The sequence below is a fragment of the Octodon degus genome, unplaced genomic scaffold (genome assembly GCF_000260255.1).
Source record: "Octodon degus isolate 3935 unplaced genomic scaffold, OctDeg1.0 scaffold00114, whole genome shotgun sequence".
Taxonomy (NCBI): domain Eukaryota; kingdom Metazoa; phylum Chordata; class Mammalia; order Rodentia; family Octodontidae; genus Octodon; species Octodon degus.
Window position 1 is genome coordinate 5,163,282 of NW_004524690.1, and position 12,013 is coordinate 5,175,294.

The 12,013-nt window shown below is 39.5% G+C and overlaps 1 protein-coding gene across 1 annotated transcript in view; it reads right to left on the reverse strand.

Moving 5' to 3' along the window:
* Enpp6 (ectonucleotide pyrophosphatase/phosphodiesterase 6) overlaps positions 1-12,013 on the reverse strand; it is a 120,261-nt gene that overhangs the window by 34,525 nt on the left and 73,723 nt on the right. The window lies entirely within an intron of this gene.

Sequence of the window (12,013 nt, forward strand, 5' to 3'; positions counted from 1 at the left end):
TTTTGTACAAGGTCTCACTCTGCAGCTCAGACTCATAGTGATCCTTCTGTCTTCAGCCTCCCCAGCACTGGAATTACAGACATGTGACACCATGCCCGGACTTGGTCACCGGCTCAGCATGCCAGCTCAGCACACCCGGGGGTGGGGCTGGAGCCTAGAGATTTTTCTTAACTAAGTCTCTGTTATGCCTTTGCCTATTACAAAATTAATATTGGACACTATCTGATTAGTGAGACAGTTACAAAAGAAATATTTTATTATCTTCTGATACTATAAGACTAACTCTGCTTATGCATGTTCCACTCAATTAGCAAGAAAAAAAAGTTAATTTTAAGAAAGGATTTTGAGCCATAACCCTGCCTCTCCCAAAACAGTAAAAGAATCAAAGGCAGTCAGTTGTGATATACTCAGCTTAGACAAGCAGAAGTAGTCACCTTGAGGAAGTGACACGGCCATATATCATGACACAGCGCGGGACGGGTGAGTCAGTCTCAGTTTACATTAGTCGAGTAAATATTTATTTGGCACCTCCTCTGAGCTAGTCGCTGTGTTCAGACATAGTGGAAACAAAAATGAATCAGTCAGGGTCTCCTCCTGGAACATCCCAGAGTCAAGTCTGGTGAAAGAGGCACAGAAAGGTAAGGGGTATGCCAGGCAAAAAGAGCAGCAGAAGCAAAAATTCCAAGAACCTTGAAACAATCATGCATGTGTGAAAAACTGCTCAAACCATGAAATGCCAGGCAAGGCATGTCAGGAGATCAGATGTTTCTCTTTCTTGTAGCTCAGGGAAGATGACTTCCCAGTGGAAAGGAGTAAAAGTGGACCAAGTAGGGTGTGTGGGAGGAAGGAGGCTCTTGTCAGGAAGCACACGGATCTCACTCCTGGTTACCTCTGCCAGCTGGTTCCAGCTGATTGTAAACGATGGAGGGGCAGCTGTCCGGGAATAATCCCTTCCTCGGGCATAGCTTTGCAAGGCTAGAGTGCCCTGTGGGAAACTCCACCTTTGACTGTCTTCTCTAGGGTTCAGGAAAACAAGATCCATCTAGGAAAACTGAAAACACTAAAGGAAGGTAGTTCTCTTGTCAGTGGGGTAGAACAAAGGGCCATCTGACCCGTGAATAAGTGTTGCTTTTAGCTTCTGGAAAATATTTATTATTGTAAGAAATGCCAATGGAATCTTGAGTGGGTATATTACCATAGATACCTGTGTTTTATCTATCAAAGATTATTTGTAAATTTTGATTATTCTTTCAAAAGTATTTCCTCTGTATCCACCTATTACTTAGCATCAAAAATAAGATATCACATCCTTTGAAAAAAATTAAGAGCCTTATACTCCAACACTTCTAGTACATGGATGTAGTTTTCATGCGATGGAATGTTGGTCATGACTTTCTATTTTTATTTTTATTTATTTTTCCTTTTTTTTTTTGGACTGGGGATTGAACTCAGAACCTTGTGCTTACCAGGCAGTTGCTTATGCTACTGAGCTATCTCTCCAGCCCAGCCATGACTTTTTAGATAAAGAACTAGCATGCCTTTTTGGTATTTGCACATTAATACAGTATCAAATGATAAATGTTTTTGTATAATCAACAGTATGTTTGTTAATAAATATATATTCTTTGAATACTTCTATTTGATTATAATGAATTTGGATTCATTATTGGCATAGTAATACAGCTAACCTGAGAAATTTATTCTTGCCTTGGTTTCAAGTAGTGTGCAAAGTGTTTTTTATTGATTAATAACATGTAAAATTGTGCAGTAAAGGTAGAGGCAATATGTGGCAAAGTACAGTCTTTATTACACTGTGATGGAATTTTTATTTTAAATAATTATACAAGTGTACTTCAGAGATATAGCAAGTTTAGTTCCAGACCACTGCAATAAAGCAAGTCACACACTAAAGCAAGCCAAACAAACTTTCGGGCGTCCTGATACACAGAAAAGTACTGTTTACCCCATTCTGTAGTCTATCTGGTATGCAATCCAAGGTAGGAAATGAATAAATTAATAGGTCTGGTGAGATAGCTCATCAGAGTAAGCATCTGCCTAGGCAAGCACAGGGAATGGGGCTGGCTCCTGGCAACACATGCTGCACCGGCTCCACCCCCGGGGGTGCTGAGACAGCAATTGAAACTTGGTGTGGTGGCACACACCGTAATCCCAGCACTGGGGAGGCTGAAAGCAGGAGGATCACTACAAGTCTGAGCTGTGTAGTGAGACCCTGCATCAAATACATAAGAAAACCTTAAAAATAAATAAATAAATAAATAAATAAAACAAACATGGCAGATGATACAGAGTAATGAGGGAAAAGCCTCCAAAATCTGAAATAAGAGAAGGTAAAATACAAGTCTAAGTGTACAGTACCCAATTAATGGGAAAGAAGATCAAGAAAGGGAAACAGAGAGCTAAAAGCAAGACAAATAATGAAGATGATAGACTTGAGTCCAACTGTATCAATAATTATGACAAAAAGTAAATTGACTAAACACTTTATTTAAAAGGCAGAGATGGTCAAACTGGTTCAAAAACAAGACTGACATGTCTACAAGAGAAGTGTAAACACATTGCTTTTCTAAAAGGAATGGAGAAAAAAAGCTATACATGCAACACTGAGTACAGGCAAGTTGATAAGGTTATATATTAAAGTAGATCCTATAAAATATCAGTGATAGTAAAGATGAGTAACAGCTATAATTTGTTTGTGGGTCAGTTAAATTGTGTGGTCATTTCATAAATTTGTTCAGTGGCATGCTATTAAAGCTAAATACACATCTGCCCAATGAGACATCAATTCTATTCTTTAGTATTTACACAAGAGAAATGAAAATGTATCCACAAAAAGACTTCTGTAGGAATATTCACAGTAACTTTGGCCATAATAGCTCTGAACTAGAAATGACCCAAATATCCATAAATAAGGTATTGGGAAAACAAATTTTGATATATTCATTCCATGAGATACTATACCATAGTTTAAAAATCTCTGATGCATGCTACAAAATAGTGTATCTTTTTTAATATTATGTTAAACAAAAGAAGACAATCTCAAAAAACTATATATGGTGCATTCCATTTATATGGAGTCTGAGAATAAACAAATCTAATCTGTGACAATACAAATCAGAAAGCATTTGCCTCTGGGGGTGAGAAGTAATTGACTTGAAGGAGCAGTAGTGATGAAAAGTACTTTATTTTGATTTGGGCGATAGTTATATAGGTGTATGAAAATACACCTATAAGACTGCACTCTACTGTACTGTAATGATTTATCCATTAAATTGTCTATAAATTATGTCTAAAAACTAAAAATAGCTTAATTGAATATTTATAATGAGCATAATATGATATTAAGATGTAAGCAATATTAAAAATGATTTTATATACAGATTAATAATGATTTATTACTAATTGGGTACTGTGTACCTGGCACAATAATTGGTGCTCATATATTTTTGTTGATTTAATCCTTATAAATTGTGTAATGTAGTTGATACCACCACCACTGTATACTTAAGGAACTGACTCAAGAGAGTTGCAAATATTTTTCTAAAAGTCAGGGCAGGCACCAGGAGGAGCCAAGGTTTCAATCTAGTTCTTCCTGACTCTAAAACTATAGTTATTATTTTAAAAGGTCAACAGTTTCTGTAATCTCAGATAGAATTTATGTTTTATCTACTATTAATATTCACTGAAGTTTACTGAGAAGTATGTGAAAATAAGGAACCCAGAAACTGTACAATGAGGTTTTATGATTAAACAGTGTTTAATAATGAATTGGTAAAAGAAAGTTTAGCCCAAAATAAAAAAATATTGCAGAAGCTATGGGAAAATATTTTATTAAAACACAAGGTGCCTATTTAACGTTTTAAATGTAATAATATGAATCCTTAGTTCTAAATTATTTCAATATTTAAAGAGGAGTGGGGAAGAACAAAAGAAGGGATGGCCATTATACAGTGTTCCCTTCTAGACATTGATTTGAAGGATGTGAATACACAGAAGAAAAATTTTATGCATATCTATCAAGTCATAACAGAAGAAAGACAAAGCATAAGAACTGATCAAATGTTGAAGCGCATGAAAGTGAAGAAGGGAAAATACTGAGAAAATACTAAGAAATATGTTTTAATACTGAAAACATAAAAAGGAGAAGGCTAAATGCATGAGTTTTAAAATACATGTGAAAAGCTTCAAAAGCTTGAAATTACAGTGTAAGAGTGTCGGGTTGGTGGAAAAATAATAACAGCTACAATGTAAAGAATGGAGATATAGAAGATGTGAATGATAGTATCAAAAGGCTGGATGTAATAGAGGCTGAATTTTTTTTCTTATTATCATAGAATGTACATTTTTTCAGACATGACACACCCCTTCTACTTTCCTCAGTACAACTGTGGTGCAGCTGTGTATCAGTACTTCTCACCTGAGTTCTTACGGCTTTACTCCAGAAGTGAATGACTCTAAATGCTCCACAAGCTATATATTGTTATGATTTAGAGAACAATGTCTTCCAAGTGGCTTTTGTGTTTGGAGGTGAGCTTTTGGAAGGTAATTAGATCATCGGCCACATTGGAGAAAATAACCGACAGAGGGTGTAAAATACAAGGTGTGTTCTTGTCTCTCCTGATGGCTCTCCCTCTGAGCACCACTTCCTGCTGGCCACCACTTCCTGCTGGCCACGAGGTGAGCAGCTGTTCTCATTGTTCCTTCTTCCGTAACATTTCTGCCATGAAGCCAGTCAGCCATGGAGCTGAAATCATGAGCCAAAACGAGCCCTTATTCCCTTAAGTGGTGGATGTCAAGAACTTTATGCAGGCAACACACTGCAGACAAATACATACATCACATGGCTTTTTTTCATTTCAAGGTAGACAGCTTTTTATTTTATTCAAAATGTTATTAGTGCATATTAGTAGTGACTACTAAAACTGGTGAATAGATATCATTTTGGCAGATTCATGCATTTGTGTATTCCCACCCTTCCATTACCTCCTTTGACTTTTCCCCATTTGTTTCCTTCTGCCTCTCTTGTCCTTCTCTGTTAGTTCTACTTTTACTTTCATGGCAACACTGTCTCTGTGCTTTTCTTAAACATCCCATATGTGAGAAAAAGATGTAACATCTGTTTTGCTTTGTCTGCTTAGAAAAAATGGACAATGATAAATTCTTACAATGGCAGTTTCTGTTTTCACTGCTATATTGGAAGTTGGAAAGTTATCACTAAAAATATTTTTTCCTTAAATCTATATTAAACTAGGAATTTCCTAGTGTTAATTTTCATATATAGTGTTAGTTATCCAAGTATACCCTAGCAAATTCTAGCTTTGTTTACTAAAAGTGTTATGATTGGTTGTTAAGTCTTATCAAATCCTTATTACGTATTTGTTGAGATAATCACATGATTTTTCTCTTTTATTCTATCATTGTTATGAGTTACATTGATTGATTTTAAATGTTAAACTTGTTTTCTATTCCTGTAATCAAATGTAGTTGGTATGCATTACTTCATTTATATATTGCAGGAATCAGTTTGCAATTATTGCCTACAATTATTGAAGTTCATGAAAAGGTCTTTTTATAAGTTTACTTTATTTTAATAATTTTGTTTTATTTTGAGACAGGGCCTAAGTTGCCCAGGAAGGTAGGCTTCAAACTCTCTATTCTCCTGCCTCAGCCTACTGAGTAGCTGGGTTTATAAGTATGCACCACCATGCCTGGCTCAGTACCTTAACTTTTGAATGAGTTATACAATTTATACCTCTTTTGTGCTTCAGTTGTTTTGTATTTTTATTTATGACTATCACTATATTCATGTATAGCTTTTAATATATAACATTTCATTGGAGTATAATTATTACAACATTGTGTTTAGCTATCTATCACACTTCGTCTTGCTCTTCACTCTTTCTTCCATCTTTTAAGTTTCATCTGAGATTATTTTCCTTACACCTGAAAAATTTAATATTTCCTTTAGACCTGGTGGCAGTATGTTATCTTAGTATCTATCCAGTTACAGAAAATGTCTTATGCCTCCGCTCTGAAGGATATTTTTAATAGTTTAAAAGTTTAGGCTAATAATTGTCCCCTGTTATCACTTCAAAGGTATTCCATTATCTTCCTAGAGTCTATTATCCCTGCTGGAAAGTCAGCTGTTAGATGTATTGTTGTCCCTCTCAACAATTTTCTCTTGCTACTTCTAAGCTTCCTTTCACTGTCTTTGGATTTCAGTTCTGAAAGTTATTCTATTCCTTACTGGAGTGCATAATGCTTTTTGGATACATGGTTTGATATCACTTTGCTTTGGAAAATTATGATTCATTATCTCCAAGATACTGTTTCTGTCCTCTCCTTCTGTGTCCTTTCCCATCATGTCCTATGTGGTTCCTACAATCTTGTCGGCCCTTTTCAGCTTTTCCACTCTCTATAGCTAAGCTGCGCCATTCTATCCTAGGTCCTATGATCTTTTTTCAAAATACTCTAATTTACTAAGAGCTTATTTGCTTGCATGCTTTCTTCCTCGATTTATTGATTAATTTAGACAGGGTTTTACTATGCAGTTCTGGCTGGATTTGAACCCATAATGGAGCTCAAGCTGCTCTGGAATTCATGGAAATCCTCTTAACTCAGCCTCCCATGTTCTGCGACTACAGGATACACCACCACTCCTGGCTTCATGGCTCTTTTAAAGTGCATGTCTCCTATCTAAATCATCCATGGCTTTGAATTTTTTTTTTTTTTTTTTTTTGGTACCAGAGATTGAACTCAGGACCTTGCGCTTGCCAGGCAAGCGCCTATTCTACTAAGAGTTTCAGCCTGGACTCCCACACCCTGTGAAGAAAAAATGGAATAAGATTTTTTTTTTTTTTTTTTTTTTTTTTTGCTGTATTTCTCTTTACTTTCTTGTACAGGCCTTGTTTTCTGATATTTTGGGTTTTTTAATTGAATGAGATATGTGTTGAATATGGAAAATTATAAATTATTTGGTATTCCGTATGTTGTTATCTTCTAGAAAGCATATGCTTTGCTTATAATGAGCATTCAGGCTATGGACAGCCTACCTCCCCCCCGGAATAGATTTATTTAGGGATTAAAATGATTCAAAACTCAGCTTTGTCTCTAAGAATCATTCATTTTTGTTATTTCTAGCTCATTCTTTTCCTAACATGTTGTTCTTTACTGTTCCATTGGAAAGTATAGGTTGTGTACTGGCTCTCTTCTTGGCAGGCCATGAAATTCACTTTTTGTCCTTTCCCGATCCTGTTTCTGCCACAAGTGCAGTGTAGCTACTTAGCTGCTCAGATGCTGCTTTTGAGATCAGCTTTCGACTGGAGTAGAGGAAGGTGCCCACTCCAAATACACCTCTTTCTCCAGGTCTCGGCGTGCCCCTGACCTCTCGCGTGTGCCTGCACACACACCTCCCATCCGCCTTCCTAGGTCCCAGACAGCAAAATTATTTCAGAACAGCTTAACCTCTTATCATATCAAGTACAACTCACAATGTTAATAAATGATTTTTAAATATAAAAGATTTACAACTTCTTACAAGTGAATATACCCCCATCCTGTTCTTTCTTTTAAGTGATGTTCTTGCTATATTGTCCAGGTAGGCCCCAGTGATCCCTTTGTGTTAGCCTGCTGCATAGCTGGGGCCGCAGGCACGGGCCATCGTACCTGGTTTAGGAGTATATTTCTTAAGGAAAGGAATGGAGCAGCTTTTCAAAATTAGTTCATATATCCATGGATGAATGAGTTAAATTCAAAAATCTATTCATTAAACGTAAGTGTTAAGTTATTCATATAAATAAATACATGGAAATTAAAAGTCATTTGTGCCAGTGACATTTAATTCTTTGAACTCCTGTGAATGACAAAATTCACACAGTGAATGCCAAAGTCATAAATTTTAAAATATTTCAGTTGACAAATCCATTAAGATTTTCTTAAATAACTTCCAAACATTTACACCAATATTTTGAGCAGTCCATCTGTTTGGTGTTGGAGGTTTTTTGAACAAGGCCATGAGGACAGACCTTCCTGAGATGCTTCACGGGTGAGAGCTAACATGTCTTAAATAAGATAAGAAAGGGTATGTATACTTTCAGTCAGGAAATTTGAGCCATAAATATGAGAGTTGGAGGCCATTAAACTATTCCTTTAAAATTGTCTTGTCCTTCAATATCCTTGAGAACCCAGCCTGAAGACCTCTATGCTAGATGGGGCAGTAGGGGCTCCCAAAGCAGAGAGGCGTGCAGTGGTGCTGAGTCAGGGAGGAGAAGTGAGGTGACCAGCAGCGGTGCAGTGCATTCTCCTTGGCTTCAGAGTAGGACATAGAGAGACTTCATCTCAGAGCCAATGAGGTGTCATAATTTATTTTACAGTCCAATAATCAGAAAGCCAGGCAGTGTGGTGAAAGGGTCTACCTCAATTCCATCAGATATGCCCCGAATGCAAGTGTTCCAGATACCATTACCTTGTATGTTAGTTGATACATTGTGTCAACTTGGCTGAATCAGCTCTACAGTTCTCAGCATGGGGGCCTCGCCCTGCATGTGGGCACGGCCCAGGAATTGAGACAGGCAGGAAGCCGCCCTGCCTGGTTTCCTGCGGCCCCGCCCTGCTTCCATGGAGAAGTCTCAGGTCTTTGAGGAGCGTGGTCTTGGCAGCCGCGCCACTTTGGAGGAGCTCTGATCTTCACTGTGGAGCGCTGGTCTTCGCAGTCAGCGTAGAAGGAAGAGAGAGGCTTGATGGACGCCGCTGCGGCTGCTGCTCCTCCTCTGCTCTTCATTGTTTTCTGCCTCATGAACTGCTGTTGTTTGCCTTGGAGCCAGCGGAATATGGACTGAACCTTCCAGTAATTGTGAGCTAAATAAACCTTTCCTTCCTTCATTTTGAGTGTCGGGTATTTGGCCCAACAATGAGTAAAAAGTAACTAAGACACCTTGGATGGAAGCTACAGACCTCCTCATGGCCCCGAGAAAGGGCAGATGAGTATCCAGCTAGACAAAGGCTGGGGCAAGTACATTCTGCTCTGTCCAGGTGGTGTCTCCTGGGCGAACTCTCAAAAGGAAAAGTATTTCACCTTTTTGCTAAGGTAAAATCCAGAATGAATAAATGAGTGGCTAAGGAAAGCCAGAAAGAAATGAATGACAGTGGCAATGTAGCACAGTATGAAATAAATTGGATTGGTAGCTTCAGAGAGAGTAGAGTTAATTATTCCCAAGTGGATTTGTGTAGGTGCTTTCCCTTGTTTTCTTCAGCCTGTATCTGACAGAGATCAGCAGGCTGGAGGGAGTCCTGTTGTGTGTGTCCCCGAGGTAGCTCTCTAATCAGGAGTCTGTGGGCCTTTCCCCTGGATCCATTATGGGCTGGCTGCCAATATGGGAGGGCATTGCTTAACCTGTATGCTGTTGCCTCTGGGCCATTTCCACGGCTTCTGAGAGCACAGAATTTGGTCCACTGAGATCATTAGTGGTGGATAGAAGTAAGACTCGAGGAGAGCATGGTTTCTGAATCTGCCTCAGGAAGTCACGAGGAAGTGAGTAACAAAGGCGCTGCCCTGGGAGGAAGACTCTGGCTTTGTACTAACTTTGAGAGCTTGCTTTTCCTTCACTCTGTCTTGTTTTCTCATCATTCCCAACTTGGAAGGGAATGATGGGTTAATTGGGTTTCATTTCTCAAGACCTGCTCTTGCTTTTGTCTCCAGCCAGCCTTCCTGCTGGCCATTCCCACTGCATGCTGTTTCCTGCAACCTAATGAATATATCCTGAGTAGAAAATACAAGAGTCAGAGGAAATGTTAAAGGACTACCAAGGGCCACCACTCTACCTAGGTGCCATTGCACAAAATAAAAATTTGAAAGGAATTTCAAAACACTGAACTTCTATCCATCAGACCATTATTTTAATATACTTATTTTTTCGTAATTCACTGCCATCAACCAAAAAACTTGTCAAAACAAACATGCAAATCTATGATGTCTATGACATAAAGCATGCCCCTGCAGATTGTCTAATTAACAGTTTTCACAGCCATAGCCAGCAGCCATACATCAAACCTGGCTGTTTCACAGCTGAGAAGGCAAGGACATCAGATGGGAGACCTGAGTGACCCAAGGTCTTCCTGCCGGCTCGCTCTAGCACTTTTCCACCATGCATACTATTTTCCTGGCTACTCTCTCCAAAGACCACCAAGTTAAACCCATAAAAAATCACATTTCTGAGTACTCCCTGGAACACAGGTCTCCCTTCCAAGTGGAGCTCCTGCTTGCCAACTTTGACACATCTTGTAACAATAACTCTAGCGAGCTGCATTTTACGTGATGTGAGACAGGTGTGCAACTGTTGAATACATGTCTCAAGAGAGCTTATTAAAACAGCTAAGCCAATTAACTCTCATAGAAATGTGTAACCTTTCCAGGAAAATACATCTGAGGCACAGGAGCTTGTGGGAACATGCCTTTGGGGGGAGGCACAGCCTTTGATCACAGAGATGCTTTCCCCAGGGTGAGCCTGGCCTGTGGGGCAAGGAGACCTGTGGTGATGGCCCTCTTCTGGTGAAAGGAGGGGAGAAATGGGCTAGCAGGGACACTGGGTATTCCTGAAGAATGGTCTTGTGTACAGGGGTGAAAGCAAGCTGGGGAAGACAAACTACATGAGAAGTAGCTCATCTATTAAAGCTGGTTCTGAAAACTCAACTGAAAGTGACCTATTCAGCATAAAAATAACGACTAGAAAGTTAAGATCAGAAGGAAATCATGCTTTACTCATGCTGAGTCTCTGATTAATGAGGCCAAAGATAAGGGTTTTTTAATTTAATTTAATTTTATTTTATTTTTTTGGCAGAACCAGGGAATGAACTCAGACCCTTACACTTGCCAGGGAAGCGCTTAATCCACTGAGCCATCTCCCTGGCCCCCAAAGATAAGGTTTTAATCTCAGTATTTTCTAGTTAGTGTTAGATCAGAAAAAACCTCTGGCTCATGCTCAGGAACTGAGCTCCTCCCTAGTGGGACCATGTGAGGAACAGATGACCACCATGAAATTACAGCTCTGGTGTCCCCTGTCCCGTGGCTGGTAGCAGCATCTAAGACTTCAGTGGCTACGCTCCTCCCAAAAGGAACATCTTGATTTCTGCATCACATGGTGTTTCTGACCAAAGTCTTCTCTTCAGAGGTGATTTCCTGCTATTTGGTGCACAGTAGGCTGCTCCTGCCCAAGATGTAAAATGCCTACAAGCCCCTTTCTGCAGAGATCTCCTAGATTTATGGAAATCCAGCCCCTACTGAGGGATTCTTTCTCATCCTCTACATTAGAATGTAAGATCACCATGTCCTTATACATTATCCTGTTTCCAATATCCGGAGTCTTTTGGTCTCCCAGCTTCTCAGGTGGCTTTGAACTATTCCCAGGAATCACAGGGACAAGGAATGAGTGCTGTGCTTGTGGCCCTGTGCTATGTTTGTGTCTAGTTGTCCCCCCAAAGCCTCATGCAGTCATGGGGCGGGGACTTCTAGAGTTGATGAATTCATGGCCAAGGCTGGGATTATGGGTTTGGGTACTGCTGGGATTATGGGTGTGCTAAATAAACCTTCCTTTCCTTCAGTAACTGTGAGCTAAATAAACCTTCCTTTCCTTCATTTTGGGTGGTGTTGTCCCAGCAACGAGAGAAGAGCAACTGAGACACCCTGAAAGCCACCACTCTGTAGTCCCTGGATAAGCAGCTAGGGGAGACAGCTCTGCTAGACCAGCCAATCCTATGGCCAAGTAACTGGAGAAAAGAAGCTGCACCTCTGCACGCTTCGTGTGCATGGTGTACTTGGCTCCTTGGTCCTGATCACTAGGCATCAAGCAGTAAGACTTGTTCTCTTCTTTATGCACTGGCTCCTTTTATCCATCGCTTCCCTGGAAAGCCTACCACTTGTCTCTTATTACCTCTCCTGGTCCATCCTAGAATTGTTTTGCAACTTAAAACAGAACTTGCTTTTCACTCTTCAGTTTTGCTG